Genomic DNA, 6426 nt, shown 5'->3' on the forward strand with positions numbered 1-6426 from the left:
TTAATGCGTTGGGAAAAGTACATCTTTTAGCGACTCATAATATTTTGCGTCAGCAAAATGTATGCAGAATTTTTTCATATGCAAAAATGCATCGACAAAACTTGTACTTTTGGTGACGCATCCAGCATCGACAAAAGCTAATGCATCGGCAAAAGTATAGCTTTTAGCGACGCAAAACTATTCGTCACTAAAAATTATATTTTTGGCGACGTAAGTTAGCGTCGACAAAAGTGTTACTTTTAGTGACGCAAATTAGTGTGCCACTAAAAGTTAAAAATTATGCGTTAGTAGGAAGTATACTTTTGTCGACACTAATTTGCATCGTCAAAAATAATATCTTTTCTGTCAACTACAAGCCCACACTGAACCTGAACATCCACAAAAAATTTGCTCTCATTCAAATCAACAAAGAAACCAAATATCAAATTATACTCCAAACAAGTTACATATTATGATAAACAAAGAATTTGCTCTCATTATAAAATAGTTACATTCATTTCCATTTCTAAGTCAACACTCAAAGGCCTGTTTAAATATTCAAATTTTCTTGTAATCCATGAAGGAAAAAAAGAAACACAATGCAACTTCGGGCTAAGATTTTTTTATCCTCGAGATGATATGGACTCGACTGTTAGTATCCATGATGTCGCTAATCTCCCCAACCTTCAGAGCAAAGGCAGCTTCCTTAAATGGCTTCTGCATCTGACCCCGCCCAATATGATCTGCAGGATAATAATTAAAAAGATCAGGAGCTAAAGTAATATATCACTTAATAGATAATAGGATATCAGTGTTTCTGTTTAACACGATATGGGAACATAAATGTTCGAGCATTGAAGATATTATACAACAAGGTGAAACTCATGCAAAAAATTATTTTCAAGGAACTTTCTTTCCATGATAATCTCAATTATTTAAATGTTATGTGTCCATTGCATAAGGATCAGAAGAGGATACGGATACGGATATGATGCTACATGTCATTAAATGCTCCATCTTAATCCCCTTTTGGTTCTTTGTCAATTTCATCGAGGTTAAGAAATTTTCTGTGTGCATGTATAGTATTATGTAATCCAAAATGACTCGAACAATGTCAAAGAAAATTGTATCCCCAACAATCACTCTAGCATTAACCTCATTGCATTACATCTGCTGAGGTTATAACATCTAATAAAATTTAAAAACAAAATTTAGTACAAGGGAATAGAGGACCTCCGAGATGTCATCATCAACACTGTCCGTAGAGTGCTTTGGGGATGGCAAGGAATATGCCGTCTATTTTAAGATGTTCTTCTCCCGCTCTCTATTAGCATCTATGAGAGCATTTTGTAGAAGAATTTTTGCATCGTTGTTGTATTCGTTGATGAACTTGGAATTGACTACAGAATATGTACTTAGAATTGGACCAAACTTTGCTATGATCTCTTGAAAAGTGTACTCCTCCGGGAGCATATCAAACAGGTTGGCACCCTTGCATATCACATCCTAAATTCTAGATGGGCTCAAGTAGTATGAAAACCTCACTCGATCAACATGACTGTAGGCCTTCATCTTGAACACAAACTCGCTGATGTATCAGAAACAAAAGCTACAATGCCACCTAGAGTCAGCCAGCAGATCATCAGTCTATCTAAAATGTGCATATCTTATCTTCCCAGCCCGGTACCTATGAACTGACGCCCTCCAGCTCTTGTCATCCAACAAGAACTCAAATGAGTAGAGGTAGTTCCTCAGCTGCAAGTGGAGGACCTCTGGAAACTCTGCACAATGCTGCTGTCTCTATGCTTCATTTATAGCGAACTTCCAGCAATGGAACACAAGGAAAAGTGACTAGTACTACTTTGGACATGCACTACGTGCAAGAGTCCTAGGATTCCATAGAATAACTTCTGCTTTCTGTATTTTACGTCCCCCTCCCATGAACACACACACATAGAGAGAGAAACTTTCATCTAATGTTCAGCCACTTGATTTTTTTTAAGTTTTATATACTTTGTAGGGCTTCAGATAAGTTAAATTATAAGCACATGATATAATATGTTTGGACTTTTGGTAGTTGATAAGATACAAGCTTCTGAACATGATAAGCTTTCTAAGCTTTCAACAATAAAAAGCCCCCTGGTTTGCCTTATTTTATCAAATACGCTGAGATATGGCTTCTTTGGTTCGGCGCACTTTGAATTTATCTCTCTTTACAGCGAGACAAGGGCCAATGAGATCTTAACTCCAGCTCTCAAAGATTTATCCTAGAAAGCTGACCCAGCGCTGCTGATGCTAATCTAATTAATAAAATCTATCATGTCTGTGATCCAATTCTTATGTTGTGAAGTTGTTTACAGGACCCATAAGCCTAGCCCAGTATAAATTTAAACCCTTTAGATTACCATCTAGTCATCTACCATAAAACAGTTGCTTAAACTACAAGAAAACGAATGTCAACAAGAAACTTCAAATAGGATCTAGCAATCAAGAAAACTCATAACAAATTGATGTTAAACTCATTGTTTCACAACAATAGCATACCAGAGCAAATCAGATTTTTTTTTGGCTTAATGTTAAAGATGAACACAAAAAATTATAGATTGGAGAAAAAATTATAAACTAAGCAACCAGTTAACACAAGAGCACAAATTATAATATATTACAAAGAAAGTGAGCAGCTTCTATCAAAATTTACGAACCTATTGATATTAGGAACTTGTTTCCTCTCCACAACTAATTTTGCCAAGTCTTGAACACCAACGTTTGATTTCTACATGATGAGATGCACAGTTATACATGTATTATCATTAAATAAGCCTGAGAAGTATTGAGTAAACATTCTACAAAATCCATGTAAAGGATTACATTTTTACTATCACGGAATATTAGATTCTTCAGGGACTTGTAAACATGTGCATCTACTTTCCATGGGGGTTAGCTTCCAAGTATTGATATTATCAAACCAGTAAGCACACAACCTCCCACCCATCCTGAAGAAAGCAAAATATTTGACTGAATTTGTAATAAGTTTCTATGTTAAACAGTATAATGCTTAAATTAGAATCTCCTTATTACCAGTCTTCAATAAAGAGAACAAATTATCTGCCTTAACTAAGAAAATTAAAGTTGAATCACCACACCAGTTCTACAAAGCATCAAATGTTTAAAATAAGCAGATAACAGAAGCTAACATCTCAGTAACCTGAACACGTGCATGCTCATTTGTTAGCTTTACTACATAAAGACCATCCAAAGCATAAAATGTGGCACTGAGAAAAATAGCAGTCAACATGTAACATATACCATGTTCCCCACACCAGGTGATCCAACAAAAATGATTTTGTCAACTGACGATACAAGAGCTTGTCCTGTTTCTGCAAACCTACCAATGAAAATAGTAAAAGAAAATGTAATGATCCTTAACCAATTAAAGTTACTAAAATGCAATGAATAGAACAAAAATCAGAATGTCTGTAAAACACACCCTATTATAACAATGTAGTACACTCCCTGTACAATATATTAACAGAATTCAAAAGTATAAACTGAAGGTGATAATTACTAGAGTAAAATTTTAAAGGTTACTTCTAAACAGACATTGTTATCAAAATCATAAGTTGAGATTGTTTATCCTAGTCTTATAGAAAGTCTAAGATACATAAAAAGTGAAAGCTTTCATTTTCTCTAATAACCCAAGAGAGGTGTTTACATCAAGAAGTTACCCAGCGAATCGATTGTTGATGACGTCGAGATCGAGTTATACGCTAGATAGCTTCAAAAGAGCACTTTGGACAGAGTCATATTCAGAGCATATGTTGAGCATATGTATCCATCTAAACGCCTCTCTAGAATACACTAAACCGAACCAGAATAAGTCTAATTAGACAAAACCAAAATTGATCACTATTTAGTTACATTGTATTTATTTATCAATAAACAGATTGAATGTGTAGAATTAACTATCCAAATTAAACAAGCACAATGAATCTAGCCAGGCCTCGTATATTATAAGGAATCAAAAACTAGACCATGATAATTCGTTACCTGATGCTTGGTAAGCTTTCTCCTGATGGTGTGAATTTTTCTTGGGCCTGAGATCCAAAGGCAAGAACTTTTCTTCTTGTAAGCCTCCCTCAGCACTGCCTTCTGTTTCTGCGAGATCACCGTCAGCACTTGCACGATCCCGAGCCTCACCACCTTGCTGTCATCAAATACATGAGAGGGAATATCTCAAAAAATCTAAAAAAGTTAGAAGCTAAGGAATTTGTACGCCAATTAACATTTGTAACTTCTACTAGGTAGTTGAAACATAGGTATATTAGCAAACACTTAGTAGGCAAAACAAACATGATAATTAAAACATAATTAGTGGAGTAAGAGAAAGCCTATCAGCCCATCACCCAACTCCTCTCATTCATCCTCTATCTCAAGCACAAGCAAAAGGAAAATCTATCAACCCCTATTCAACTCCAGTAACACCAAAAAACCCAACCTCAGTCAAAGGCAACTTAAGCTCCACAAGCGACCGCCTTCTCGATCATAGAATCCCCAGTAATGCTCCTGAGCTTTTGCAATTTTATAGGCTTGTGCTGCTGGAAACACAATGATGGCGACATCATCAATCACAACGCGATGCCTAAGTGCATAGTAGTTGACGAAAATGAACTTTAATGGCCAAACTGTAAATGGGAACCCTAAATGTACCTCGTCGTCGGCCGCCCCGTCGGTTCACGGCGAGCCCTAATATCCCCCGCTCCGACCTCCGTTTGCTATCTCGGATGGGAGAGGCACACGTTGTACCTCCGTCTACGCCGGGACTCCAGGCGCCATCCGTGAAGGTCGCGATGAGCTGGTGGCGCCTGAAACCCTCGACGGGGGTGGAAAGATCAAATCTCCGATGTACTCGGGTGGTAGGGTTGAGCATGGTTTGGTCCAAACAAAAAAAAAGACCGAACCGACCCGAAAAAATCAGTTTTATGAGTAGGACGGTTCGGGTCGGTTTAAAAAACTTTTCAACCCGAATCGACCCGAACCGATCGAATATAGTGTAACACTACCCATTCTGATCTCAAACCCTACCCGACCCATTTCCAAAGAGTCAAAGACTCAAACCCTAAACTCATTTTCTGAATCATTATGGGTTGAAAATAATATCATTATATCAGTGTTTAATGCTTCATAATCTCCTACTTTGTTGATATCTTTTTTTTTCTTTAATACGGTTTGTTGTTTGATAAGAAGTTTGATGAAGTTAGAATCGAACAAACCGAATCGAACCGTACCGAACCGACTTGCAACAACTCGGTTCGGTTTTAAATTATAGGCGGTTCGGTTCGGTTGTTCAAATTTTGGTAAAAACCGAACCGAACCGACCATTGCACACCCCTATCGGGCGGCATCGATGGTGGCTATGCCGGCACCGCCATCGAGGAGGACGAATTAGAGGGGGTGGGAGAGGAAGGCGTGGACGAGGAGGAAGCCAGAGAAATTTTGAAAGGGAGGGTTTTGGGAAATTTTGAGCGTGTTTGAGGAAAACAGAAGGGGAAAGATTTTTAGACGCGGGGTTTGGAAAATTTGAGAGTCCGCTCAAACAAAAATAGAGGATCGACATAATAGTGGAATTGACGAAGTTTTAGCAACGCAGATGAATGAAAAAGCATCGTAAAAAATAGACCATTTAGCCACGCAAAGCAGGGACATTGGGAAAAAGAGACTTTTAGCGACGCTAACCTAACATGTCGCGATAAATGCACATTATTAGCGACGCCAACCTTAAAACATCGCTAAAATATATATTTTTACCGACGAAAATGAAAAACATCGTGAAATCCATACAATTTTACCAACGCTAATTTAAAACGTCGCAAATAATATACACTTTCAGTGACGCTAATTATAAACGCGGGGGAAAATATATGTTTTGTCGATGCTAACTAAAATCATCGGGGAAAACATAATTTTTGGTGACGTATTTAACCATGCGTCGGGAATAAGGGTTGGGAAAAGTACAATTTGTTGTAGTGTTTGACCATGGCTGATTTGCCACGCATTCACTCGGTGGGAGACATAATTTGCCTTCATAACGTGGAGGTATTCTTTGTTCTTACAAAAATACTTTGGGAAATATTACAGTTTAGTTTGGTCAACTTATAAATTTTAATCAATTTTTAGTGAGTTGAGCTTGTTGGGAACTGGAACTTGTAGGATCTAGAATGGCTTTATCTCATGGAGATATATTGGTTCTTTTTGAGATGCAAGATGGTATAGCATATTGATGCAGGTTGATCAGCTGCGGTCACTATCACTCAAACATTACCAACCAGATGCAAATCGTCAACAGGATGCAAGTAAACTTCTTTCTCTCTTTCTGCACATCATGATGATATTCCATATTTATGTTGATCCATTTAATTGAGTATATAAGAAATATTCTTAGTGCACTAG

This window comes from Asparagus officinalis, chromosome 8, assembly GCF_001876935.1.
Source record: "Asparagus officinalis chromosome 8, Aspof.V1, whole genome shotgun sequence".
Lineage (NCBI taxonomy): Eukaryota > Viridiplantae > Streptophyta > Magnoliopsida > Asparagales > Asparagaceae > Asparagus > Asparagus officinalis.